Source organism: Spermophilus citellus (genome assembly GCF_964194105.1).
Source record: "Spermophilus citellus genome assembly, chromosome: 5".
Lineage (NCBI taxonomy): Eukaryota > Metazoa > Chordata > Mammalia > Rodentia > Sciuridae > Spermophilus > Spermophilus citellus.
This window is the reverse complement of record NC_138186.1, coordinates 122,929,144-122,943,326: the sequence shown is the minus strand read 5'-3', so window position 1 is coordinate 122,943,326 and position 14,183 is coordinate 122,929,144.

Here is a 14,183-nt window from a genome sequence, read left to right as displayed (position 1 = left end):
AAGGGTGACCAATTCAGACATACCTTAACTGTCCAGTTAGGAGTATTACCCTGCAGCGTATTCAAATCATATGGTGTAATAGCCATGAAATCCTATGTTAGGGGAAAATGGTTAAAAGCAACTAAAACTGCTTTGTTTGGAAGAAGCAAAATGTTGTTATAAATTTCTGAGATTTTAAAATCCAGGCTTTGGTTATACTGTTTGTGAAAGATAAAACTGGTTAGTATTAAGCAAATTATATTTAAATTTTATGGTCCACAAAATTTCAGGATAAAAAAAAAATCATAGATTTTAATCAACTTACAGAATCCATACTTATTTATAGATTCATAAAATGAGAAATGACACTGATTAGCCAGATTATTATACTTTAAAGTTAGCATAGTGCAATTTGTGTCTCTTAAATATACTCATGTTTCTGTGTGGTATTCTTTAATATTGATATTGTGTAATAATATGTGAATATATATTACACATGATCAGCTTTGGTGTCCAAAAAGGGATTGAAAAAGACCTCTTAATTGTACAGTTGTTATAATGCTATTATCTGGGCTCAAGTGTGATTAATTTTTTAAAAAAATTCTATTTCTGGACTCTTTAAAACATTAGGAAAAAGACTTTTTTTGAAAATATATTTGTAATTTTACTTGCACTTGATTTTTTTAAAAATTATTGTAATTATATGTTTTTGTCTTGACTTTTAGAAGTTGACTTGACCATTTCAGAATTCAAGTTGGTGGTGGATCCACAAAAAAATTTACTGTATTTCCCTGCAAGTAAAGTGTTTCCTCATTTGACTACATTTGTATTTGTATGGTGGGGAAAGTAATTCTGTGAATATAAGGTGTTAGTCATTTTTTTGGGGGGGTCACTGTGACCAAAGTACCCAACAAGAACAACTTAGAGGAGGAAAAATTTATTTTGGGCTCAGGGTTTCAGAGGTCTTAGACTGTTGTTGGCCAACTCCATTGCTCTGTGGCCAATGTGAGGCAGAACATCATGATGGAAGAGTGCGGTAGAGGAAAGCTGCTTAACTTATGTTAGCCAGGGAGCAGAATGGGGAGACATAGACAAGATATAATTCCCAAGGCACACCCCCAGTGACCTACTTCTCCCATCCACATTCCATTTGCCTATAGATGACGCCCAGAAGACCATTCAAATTATTAATCCATCAAATGGGTTAATCCATTGAGAGGTTATAGTTCCCATCACTGCCTAAAACCTCACCTCTTGACCTTGCATTGGGAATCATCAAAACATGAACTTTGGCAGGGGGACAGAGGGTGACATTTCTAGATTCAAACCATAATGCAGGGTAGATGATCTTGTCTGTGCCACACACTCCCTGCAGGTCACCTTTATCAGGACAGCAGGTTGATGGAGACAACCCAATCTCTTAAGCTGTTAGTCACTCTTAACAGTAGGAATAGAGCTTTGATGGGTCTTATATCAGCAGTTATATCCCTTAGCCCAGAAGATAAACAAGTCCTTTTTGCTTACTCTCATTGGCCACACTCATGTGGCTTCACTCAGACACAAGAAATGAGATGTATGCCATCCTACCATGTGCCCAGACATAACTTCAATAATACTCAGTAAATAGCACTAAAGACTCATATTTCATTAAAACATAGAGTAGATCTCAAGTCATGCTGAGTGATGGAAGACCACATATACTCATTTGTCTGATTCTTTTTCACCAATTATTTTATTCATTCATTCAACAAACATTTGTTGGACAAAGTATTGGACAGTTGGCTAGATGTTTGGATAAAATTGTGAAGAGAGAGAAATAGATTCTGATTTCTTAAAGTTTATAATCTACTAAGGAAGACAGAATTGGGTACACAGATCTCAGCTCACAAATCTACATGCATAATTTTATCTTTTGGTTTTCCCTTTAAAAACTAAATTATTATCTGTAAGCTAGTATCGAGTCTCCCTTTCCCTCCTCTCTTTTCACCCAGTAGATCCAGCTGCAGAAGGGACAGAGAGATAGCCTGGGCCTTTTCTTGTCTTTTTCTCCATTGCATATTTGAAGACATCTTAGATGATGAAGAAAACCTGGAGATGGAAGTCACTCTAGTTCCTTGATGAGAAGAAAATTGTCATGCCAGCCTTGGGTTGCTGACCTCAGGAACTCTATGATAGGACAGCAGAAATCTTGTGCGCTTTGAGCAGCTGTCATTTCTAACCTCTGCAGAGATTTGAACACTAACTTTCTGAATGACAGATTATCTATTTGAAATCTTCATTCCAGCAAGTATTGGAAAATAAGTCTCAGTTGTCTCTATGAAGCACCTGCCCCGAATTCCTAGGTGCTTATGATGTGTTCAAGCTTTGGCGGAAGGAATATTATATGGTGCTGGTTTTTAACCTGCTCATCTGACCTCCGCTGTGATGTCCTCTCTTCCATAGGAGGTGATCTTGGTTTTAGGTCTTTTTCATCTATGTTTACATTTTTCTTCAGGCCAAAGGATGCATTTCACCTCTCTGCCTAAATTGTCCCTAACCAGGAGCTGTTTTCCCCTGCACCACTCCCTGTGTGAGGAAGCACAATGAACCTTTTCTTCTCTGCAGCCTCTCCTTGGAATGAAGGTGGCCCCTTCTTTCATATCCCCTCCTCAAAGAGATTCATATGGGAGTCTTCTCTTTCACCCTCCTCATGTCTCAGAACAGGATCTACCAGCCTTTGACTCCCCTTTTCCCTATGTCCTTGGAATTTCTTCTTCTTCTTCTTCTTTTTAAATGAGTTGGGATTAGGTGGAGTAGACTACACAACCAAAAATAGCATTTGAATTGCCTTAGATTTTAAAACTCTAAAGATATTAATTTGATGCAAGTTTTCCTATTTGTCAACTGTATTAATCCTTCTTTTAGGTAATAGATGCCTCTTGGTCTAGTAGCTACATAGGGAGGAAAAAACACTTAATTATGGTTATGCTGAATATTACGAATGCGAGTTGATGTGTGAATGAATATCAAGTACCCATAATTGGGTGTTGGGCTTAGAGGGAAATGAAGGAAGTGGTGTTTTTCTGTGATCTAAAGAGTAAAAAGGTGTTCATTAGCTCTAGGGAGACAGTCGGCAAGATAAAGACATAGGCCTGCCAAGACAAAGAGTATCATACAGTGCAAGAACAAAAAGAAATCCAGTTTGATATGCGTATGGCAGAGAAGACAAAGGGATCTAAGTTAGGGCTGGTCAATCAAATCCTGTCCCAGTTATAGAGGGCCCTCACATTTGGGTTGATCATCATAGTCCCATGAGACAGAAGTTGAAAACATTCAAATCGATGATGTGACTTAATCCAGATTTTAAAAATATGATTTCCACAAAAGTATGGCTTAGATGAGAATAAGAATGGATACGAGGAGAGAGTTTAGGAGGATGGATTTTCTGGGTAAGAGATTATACTGTAGTTGATTAGTGGGTAGCAGAGGTTTAGAGAACAATGAACACCTGAGACATTTGGAGACAGCACTTGACAACTATTTGACTATGTAGGCCAGAAATACTTAGGTATCAAGGAAGACTTCATGGGTCCTCCAGGAGCAAATGAAATTTGGAACAATGAAAAAGAAGCAGATGAGTAGGGGTGATCACAGCAGCTAGCTGGCTGATTAGTTTAAGATGTCATGAAATGTGCAATTTGGTCAGTGGATTAAGGGGGTGTACCTGGGATGTGAAGTGAAGAATGAAGCTAAACAAAAATTAAGGAGGTGTCTAGATTTATATTAAGAAGAAAAGCCTGCTAAGAGAGAGAGTATAGGGTGAGAAACAAAGAAGATCCAGTGTTGGTCCCTGGAACCATGGGGACACTTAAAATTGGGTGAAGAAGCAATCAGTGAGTGGGAAATCAGTAGAACATTATCACAGGAGCCAAGAACTAGGGAGTGGCCCAAGAGCTTTGGTGAATCTCATATCAGCAGTTTTATCAGAGAAATCAATACAGGTGGAGAGTTGAAAGTTTCCATTAGCCTCTAACAACTTGCAGTTCAATGCTTTTCTTAGGAAGAGCATTTTCACCCAAGAAGTGGGATTAAAAGTCAGTCTGCTGGGCTGGAATTGTAGCTCAGTGGTAGAGAGCTTGCCTAGCATGTGTGAGAAGGCATTAGGTTAGATTCTCAGCACCACATAAAAATAAATAAAGGTCCACCAACAACTAATAAAATACTTAAAAAAAAGTCAGACTTCTATGAACGGAGGCACCAATGAGAGACAGGAGGTTGGGGACAGCATTTGTCACACCAGCAACTTTTCCTAGTATGTGTCTTTGAATGTGAGAGGATAGATAGCAACTAAATGTGAATGTGGAATTCAGAGGGGATGTGTGTGTTCCAGAATAGGGGAAAGACTAGATTTTGTTTGAATGCTTAAAGGATTGTTGTTAGAAGATATTTCAGCAGGCGTGGAGTAGGAATATATTATAGGGACATTTTTTTGACTAAAGTAAGTCTGAAAGAGTAACCAACTGCTGTCTTGTTCATTGAGTTTGTATAGATTTATAATATAGTTCTTCTTTGTTAAGCTAAATATCCTTCTCCTATGGAAACTTAGCCTGGAATGTAGTAAAAGCTTATTTTAAAGTGGTACACCTCTTCTTCCAGAATCGGCAGTTTACTTGGCTTTAATGAAAGCTTCCTGGTGACATTTTCATTCCTGTTTCCCCAAGATTGATATAATTGTTAATATTCTATGCATAGGTAGGTTGCTTTTCTTTGGAAATATAAATCTTATCTAGATTAGAGAAACAAACAAAAAATTAAAGAAAGAGAGATTTCAAGTAATTTCAGGTAAAATATCTATTAATTTTCCTTGACTATGGATGTCAGGTCTAATTGTTCAAAATGAAACAATATGGATCATTGCAGATGAATTATAAAATCAATTTAAGAGTATGTTAAAATAGTGTCAAGGAGATGATAAGAAGCTTGAATTTTAATATCTCAGGGGGAAGACATTTGAACACCTTGAAGAATACAGTTATAAGGAAGAATAAAAGAGAAAAAGAAAGGAAAATGAAAACAAAGAAAGGAAAGGATATTTTAAGAAAATGTTATTGTCAAAGTCTTTGGAAAATTTTTCTTCCTTTATCTGGTTGATCAGCTTATGAATACTAAAGAAATGTTCTTATCTGGCTTTAAAGTATCCTTAGTTCCAATTCTTAAGTTTTAGGATCTGAGTCAGAATTGATTTTGTAATGAAATATTTCTTGAGAATTATCTTCATCAATCTATTTTTGCAGAACTGAAAAATTTTAGACCCGACAAGAACCTTGGAGATCTTGTAGTTGGACTATTAGGAGCTCTTCCCCTTTGAAAGAAAATTCAGAAGCAAGAACTAATAAAAAGCAAGGGACATATATAGTCATTTGAGAAAGATTTTTCCTTCAAATGAAATTGCTTCATGGTTTCTTTAATACCTTGCAGGATTACATGCATATTTTCAAGAAAAGACACAGCAAAAATAATGTCTTAAGTTAATTTTCCTTTTTTTCTGTATTTTAGAAATATTTACAACACTTAATGTAGAAAAATAGCAAAGATAAAATTGTACCTTTTATTTTGTGGACCGTGCATTAAAAGTACTATTAAGAAGCATGTAAGTTTTGCAATGTTGTGCTAATGGGAATGGGTACCAATATCAAGCAACAGCAGAAACCAAAGCAACAGGATAAATTAATTTCATGAATTCTCAAGCTGACCAGTAGATGGGGGCCCAGATTGCTGCCAAAGAGTTTATCATTAGAAGAAAGAAGAAATGGACCTTAAAGATAATCTAAAATTCTCATATAATATTCAGTTTGTGTGAAAAGCTTATGTTGAAAGTAAGTTTACTTTTCTTAAATTTTTATCTACACTCAGACCTGCAGCAAAGACATTGATTATAACTGTGCTTCACAGTTTAGAGAAATGTATTTCAGATCTCACCAAACTCTAATTATCAAAATAACTTGAAGAACATCTCACCAAATTAGAGCTAATAGCACTTAGAACTCATGAACGTTATTTTTTTTGATATATGGATTCTAATATTTCAGCTCTTATTTTTATGATGTGTGATGAATATCTTCCCACATGCCCAATTATATTTCAAATGCATTGAAGTACTTTTTATATATCTTTGCTCTCATTCTTTGCTTATTCACTTTTAATAATTATGAATAGGGTTGTTTGAAATTAGTTTTAAAAATTATAGGCATTCGGATTATTAGTAATATAAAAAGCAAAACATTTTCAATACTGACTTATAAATTGACAGTTAATCATAGTTCATTTTTTTGTCACTCATAGGAGGAGAGTTAAATTATTATTATACAAGAAAAAAATTAGACAGTTCTCATCACTCCCACTACCACTGTACTTTAGAACTTTAAGTCGAGGAAACAGTGACAATGATATGTTGTTTGTGGCATTATGTCTACTAATTTGGAAACTTGGAAAAATTTTATTTTCTTCCATTAAATCCTTAATGCATTTTCAGCATAAAATTTAAATATTAATATATCAAGCATTGATTTTGTGTTAACACTTTAAGCCTATCTAAATCACATTGATACTTTTGTGGTGGATCTGTAGACCAGCTGATCTATACTTTATTATTTGCTCAATATTATGATTATAAATCAATCTGTTGAATGAAGAAGAATTATGTTTTTCAGGTCCATTCTATCTAAGAAATGGATTTCTAATGATATAAAGTATTACAAATATTCATACACTTCTCCTGCATTAATGACACAATTGAATTTTCTCTATTTTTTTTTTAACATTGCTTGGTTAAAGTTTGCCAGTCTTATGTTGGAAAGTCATAGTGAGAAGGATTTTAGAAAGAAATGCACTACTTAGTTAATGCTGGAAAAATGCCAGAGGAAAGTTGGCTTTCCATCTTCTTGGTCTTGTTGTTTTGGGGATACAGTGGATGAGAATACATGGAATGTTAAAATCCCAGTATGATTCTGGCAGACCTCTGGGCACAGAGAAAATTTTGCCTTTGGGCTCATTTCAGAGATCACTTGGTTCAACTGCAGAGCAAGTTTTCAGCAATACTTCCATAACTACTAAGTAGTTGCAGGGAAAGATGAGTTTATTGAAAAGGGAAAGGGTGAAGCTTCTCCAAGGAATTTAGGAATTTTCTTCTTTTTGGCTCCCACAGAGGCTGTCCCAATTTCTCTACTTCATAACTCGTACTTCTTTTTTTTTTTTAAACTAATATAAAAAGCAAAACATTTTCAGTTCTAACTCACAAACTGACAGCTGATCACAGTTCATTCTCTTTTTTCACTCATAGGCGAGTTAAATTATTATACCAGGGAAACATTTGGCAGAGAGTTGGAATGAGATCATAGAAAAAAGAAGAAAGACAATTATGAAGAAGGCAAAATGTAGGTAAGCAGAGACTAGGAGAGAGCTAGCAGAAGAAAACTAGTTCTTCCCTCTTGAGACTACATAGTTAGATTTATAGTATCTGCTTCAGTCTTAGCCAGAGATTTACTGACAGATCTTTGCCAAATCAAATCACTTAATTTTATAACCCCCTTTTTCTGCCCTTGGTAAAATATTATTGTTAGTATTTATGAATCACAATGAGGGTTTCATGAATATAAAGCCATGAATATTTCATGAGGTTCATGAGATATTTGGGTCTAAGTATGTGTTATCAAATACAGTCAACTCTCAAATACCACTTACTGGGTTATGTGTGGGGACTTGGTTTGGCATTGATATCCCCTTGCTACATAACATATTTCTGACCTGTCTCCTTTCACAAGTTGGTCAGTGGTAGTTAGGGAAAGCAATTTAATTTAATTTTAGTGTGAGCAGTAAATCTCCTGTGAAGGCTGAGCTATAAGCAGCTTGGTGAGTGCTGCTGGTGGAGCCGCTTTGGGCTTTCAATCAGTCCCCCACACTTATGGAGCCAGCATCTGCTCTGTGCTAGGGTTGGGATTAGGGACTGGGAATAAAAACAGGAATAAAGGAGTGAGTCCAGTGTGGTTGAGTGGAAAGGTTTTGCAGTTAGATTTACTGGATTTGACTTCTAGATATAAAGTACTAGTTGTTGGCCTTGGGCATGTTATTTAATCTCTTTTATTTGTTTTCTTATCTGTAAAAGGGGGATATTGTCTAGGTCACAGACTTATTTTGAGAATAAAATGAGAAAAGCACATTGAACTGGGTCTGGCACAAGACTATACACTTAGTACATGCCACCTCTACAGATCTAGTCTCTGTCCTTCAAGACTGTCATCTATGGGGAATATGGATAAGAAACCAATGACTACAACATAGAATTAATTGTTATTATCCAGAAATGCATGGTCTATTACAAGGGCTCAGGGGACACTCTGAAAATCAGATTGGAGAGTTGGTCTGAGTTAGAAGAGGATGTCAACGCCAGGTTTCGAAGGAAATTGCATGCTAGGCCAAGGATTGATTCTGGCTTGAAAAAATATTGGTGCACAAGTATAACTTTCCAGTCTGAGTTTCAAACAAAGGAAACTTTTGTCCAAGAAACTCTACTTAAGGTTTTTAACCTCTGACCTGCTTCTCAGGACATGAAAGAAATTAGTTTTACATCTTTGACTTTTGATGTTTTTTTTGGTACATCAAAGATTTGATTTAGTTCTTAGGGATCCCTTTATCTTATCAAATGTTAGAAATTAGTTTTATATTTAATGGATTTTTATCTACATTAACTTGTCATATTTTTTGAATCACCATGTTTGTTTTTGACTTTATTCCTATTTTTAAAATTTAGTGTCTTTCTTTAGTGAATTTTGGAATTTCTGGGTTCCTCATAAAATGTTTATTTGCCTCACACCAATTTAGGTGAGCTAGTTTCAGGGAAATAAATGCAGCACATAAAAGGGGAGGTTCTACCAAGCAAGGTCAGACCTGTATACCTGTCATTCAAGCAACTCAGGAAGCTGAGGCAGGATCATTGAAGTTGGAGGCCAGCCTGGGCAACTTAGCAAGACCCTGTCTCAAAATTAAAAATAAAAAAAGGGTTGGGCTGGGGATGTGGCTCAAGCGGTAGCGCGCTCGCCTGGCATGCATGCGGCCTGGGTTCGATCCTCAGCACCTCATACAAACAAAGATGTTGTGTCCGCCGAAAACTGAAAAATAAATATTAAAAATTAAAAAAAAAGTTAAAAAAAAGGGTTGTGAATGTAGCTTAGTGGTAGGGCACCCTTGGTATCTATCCCTAGTACAACAACACAATAAAACAGGTGGAGTCTTAGAGAGAACTCAGTGTTTGAACGAAGCATGTCTATTCCCTAACTCTGTAACTTGGGATAATTAATTGCTGTCTCATTAAAAAAAAAAAAAAAAAAAAAAAAAAAAAAAACAACTTTAAAGAATGTGAGAATGTGTATCACCTGTAATAATTAATGTGGAAATGCCCAGAATACAGAAGGTTCTGAACAATCTTAAGTTGAACCCAGTCCATGTGTTCTGAACCCAGTTCAGAATCCCCCTTTTAATTTAAAGTGATCTCTTTGACCTAGAGGAAATTGGCCTCACACCACATATGACCAACTCTTAGCATAGTGCCCTACGTGTAGTAAGCAATCTATACACATGAATAAATAAAAGAGGGAGACGGCCAAAACCTCCAAAATTAAAACCATAGCTTCTGGCTTCTCAGCAGGTGGCAATATAAACATTTCCTTAAGAGGATACTGAAGGTGGTGTGGTGTGTTGGTTTGCTTATACCCAGTCACCTGATGCCTGGTAACCAGATGGTGTAACTTTTTGCCTCTGGTTAACACATCCATGCAATTGGCAGGAGTGAATGGGAAGAATGCAACCTGAAACCCAAGTTTAAATCCAAGATATCCCTTATCAGTCATCTATTCACAGCACTGGTTTTACCAGGAAAAAAAAAATTAGAAGCACAGATGGAGGCCCTGATGCACTCATGAGAAACCTGTTTCCAGGATAAATTAAAGACAAATAAATTAAATTCATTTTCCTTCAGGGCTGGATTTTACAAGGATTCTTTATCAACATTCCTTTCTCTTAATGTGAAATCAAAGAAGAAATTACCTAGGGTTGGGGTCATTAGAGACTAAATTTAGGATGAGATGGATTATCTCACTTGCCTAAACTAGATAAAAGAACTTTGTTGTCTCAATGCCTGCTGAGAACATTTACAAATATTCCTAAAATATAGGTGACACCTGTTATGGTTGACATCCGTTTGTCAGGCTGTGACTTAATGGTTTGAGGAGACTTTAGTGTTAGGATAGGCTGGTTCTGAGAATATTATGGGATGGTTCTATGAGAAGATCTTCTTGAGCCATAATAGGAAAATTTCAGGCCAAGTTTGTTATCATCTAATTCAGTTACCCTTAGGCTAAGTCTTCACTCAAGGCCCAAGGATGATTCATTATTTAGTGCTTTTCTCTATTCTACAGATGAATGTTTTAAATTAAGTTGAAGTGTTCATTCATTAATTTTCACCTAGCAGCTGTCTATTGAGTGCTTATTATGTGCTAAGTATTTTCTAGGCCCTGGGAAGAGTAGGGTGAAGAAAACAAATTTTCACCTCACATTCTAAGGATGATTTAGACCTTACTTTAGCCAAGTATTTCTGCTACAATCATGCAGTTTTATAACCCAAAGTTCAATATTATGGGGACATCAAGGTAAAATGGAGTTAAAATGCTTCTAATTACACAGTTATTCTTCAAAATTCTAAAATACCTTCTGTCTTTCTGTGCTGCTTTTCCTTAAAGTAACTCCAGGGGTTTGGTGATTATTTGAAGTCAGTCTCAACTTCCCTATGCCATGAAAACAGAGTTGACATTCTTATCTCTTTGTGCAATAAACATTATCTGAATTTTTCTTTCAGCCTGGAACATTTCTAAAGACAATTCAAACAGAACTCATATAAAATGATTCCAGTACTTTTGCTTAAGTATTGTTGCAAAACAAAAGTAGTGTTTCAAACTTTAGATTATCATAGTTTATTAGGAGATCTATGATAGGTCAATGGTGGCAACTGTAGATGTTTCAAAAAGACAGCTACAAAAAATACAAATCCCGTGGATCCTGGACAAACATTTTACTCATTTCTCCTATAAGGGTTTATCTGAGCTTTATCAATTGCAGAGTTTCTGCAGCTGAACCACTACCACCAGCAGCAACATCAACCAAATTTCTCCTCTGAAGCAGCTGGTCACTCGGCCAAAACTTACAAGGACCCTGTGGGACCTCTTGATATCAATAAAATTAGATCCTATCTTGGATTGTAGATCTCCAAAACCCTGCAAACATTCTAATTAACTCTGTACAGATGTGGTATCCTCTTCAGAATTAGAATTACTCAGTGTGTCATGTATTCCATCTCCAAAGATGCACCCTGTAGGGAAGTATCCCCTTCACCTCTGAAGGTTGACCTTATTCTCTGTTATGTTTTCTATGACTTTTCACTCTGTTGCTTTTCTGATTTTTCTGAGAAGACATCTGGTATCTACTTACTTCAACTTTTCTAAGTTTAACTTAAAGTAATTTGCTTAGAAATATGAGGACTACAATCCATTGCTTCCCCCCTCCCCTTTTTGTTATATTCATTTCTTTCTTACCAGGGGAATCTTGAAGACTGGTCTCTATGTTCTAATAAAGAATGAATACCAGAAGCCTCAAAGTGGATACAGAGTTTGTATGACTCAAAACGTGGAATACAAAAATTGGTCATTGAGAATATTCACTTATGCTGGGCATGGTGGTGCACACCTATAATCCCAGAGGCTCAGGAGGCTGAGGCAGGAGGATCATGAGTTCAAAGCCAGCCTCAGCAAAAGCGAGGCACTAAGCAACTCAGTGAGACCCTGTCTCTAAATAAAATACAAAATAGGGCTGAGGATGTGGTTCAGTGGTCGAGTGCCCCTGAGTTCAGTCCTGGGTAAACCCCACCCCCTCAAAAAAAAAAAAGAAAAAGAATATTCACTTGAAAATTTGTAGTGTATGATGAATAGTAATGAAAAACTGTAGTGGCCCTCAACAAATGTCGTGTTGCTCCTTTTAAACCTCCCTTTCTCATTCCTTCAAAGAGGGCATCCTTTAGAATATGCTTATTTATTTTCTGTTCATCTCTAGAGTTCAGCCTATTATTTTGGATTTAACTATCACATTCACATATGTTGAACAACCACATGTATTCACTGGGTGCTGTGCTGGTTCTTCTCTGCCCTGTTTTGTGCCGAAGGAGGATAATTTCCACAGAGCGCGTCCTGGCACTCTTGGCCCTGGCCTCTAGTTGGATTTAGACAGTGGAAAGATGGGAGGCAAATAAGTTGGGGAACTGTTTCTCGTGTGGGCTCTTGATGGTTCATCCCTTTTTACTACTCTAGCCTCAGGTAAACCACTTCCTCTTCTTGCTTCTTTCTATCTACAGTTAATGGCAGCTTCCTTCTGTTGCCAGTTGTGGAACTTCCTATTCCTCCCAAATTCCTCAATCCTACTGCACTTTTGGTCCTCACAGAGGCAACTTCTCCTTGGGTCTCAAGTGCTAGAGACTCAGTGGTGATAAAACAGATAATGCTTCATCTTTGTGCTGCTCAAATGCTATCGTGACTGTGTTTAGTGTTGACAGTCACTTAGTGTTGCCGAGTCCTGTTCTAAGTGCTTTATGTCATCTCAATTAATCCACCTTAAAATCTTAAAATTAGAATGTGAGAGGCTGCCCCGCCCATTTCTAAGCATCCCCTCTCAGCCTTGAGTGAAGGGGGTATAGTTCTGGCATGGAACCCTACTCGCTGTGCACGAAGCAAGTGGCATTCACTTTTGTTTCTCAAAGAAGTTTGCTTTGGCTCTGGACTTGACCATTACCCAGTGGGATTGGGCAACCCCCTTTGAAACCTTGTCTCCTGCCTTATTTGGTGTAGAATATGCTATCAAAAATCTTTTGTTGTCTTTTCCCTATACATAAAGTGATTTGGGGTGCACTTGCTCTCTTGCTTTCCAGCATGGAAGAGGAGGACCCTTGAGGTCACAGAGCAGTCCTGCCCAGGATAAGAAAATTACTTCTGTGTCCTGTGCTTTTTTGCTATTTTCATAGTTTAATGTTGCAGCCAGTTCTTTTGAACCCAGTTAATCACGTCAGTGTGGGTCAGTGGCGGGAATAGATGTTATGTTTTCTACCTTGTGGAGGAGAAAACTGTGGCACAAAGAAGATGTTTCCTAGTATTGTTTCAGATGTGGCAGCTGCAGGACTGATTTTACGATTTCTAATTCTGTCTTATTTCTGTCAATGAAGTCCTCATTGTCTGAATCATATGGAATAAAACCTTGGAGAGTGTACTGATCTTTTTCTTTTCTCAGGCCCTTTCTCAGACATGAATCTTTATAAAGTGACCCTTCAAGCATTTTCCTGTGTATGCTCTGGTCTTTCCATTCTTGTCCGTAATGTCCTAAGGTAAATCCATTTCCTCCCTCCTGGACCTATGTCTTGCTGCAGACTTCTCCCTTTGTCCTGCCAGCTCAGACCAGGAGAGTGTGAGGAAGCTGCCATGTTATTTCATTCTAAAAAACCAGTTTGTCATGTTATTTCTCTTTTCAAAATCTGCTAACATCTCACAATTCTGACAAAAAGGAAACACCATAAGAGAGCTATGTGGAGGAGCTCTGTTCTCTGTATCCTTTATGTCTGTTTTTTTTTTTTCAAGGTGAGTCTTCTGTTCCCGATTTCTGATTTTTCTATTTTCTGTACATGGAAGAATTGGAAATTCCATGTATACCACTGCTGTCAAGTATAAATTAGGTGAACGTCTGAATTGAAGTGGGGAAAGGCATTAAGAATCTACTCATATTTGGGAGGTTCAAGCACTCTGTTTTAGAAGAGGATCATGTACCATGACTGAAATCATACTTATAAATATGAAAACTGATTTGCTCTTTTTAACAGCAAGGTAGATCCTCTTAAATGTTTTTTCTTGTGCGTGTGTGTGTGTGTGTGTGTGTGTGTGTGTGATTATCTATCACAATTTCATTTTTTTTACTCAGCAGTCCCTCAGTAACTTGAATGTTGTATTTAACTATGAGAATTATATTTAAGAAAACTAAATCCATTCATTTAGTTAATATTTACTGAGGCATTATTATATAAAAGTATCCAATTTTTAAGAGCCATGGGGAGTAGAATAAAAGAATATGCTACGCTTTTTTCTTTT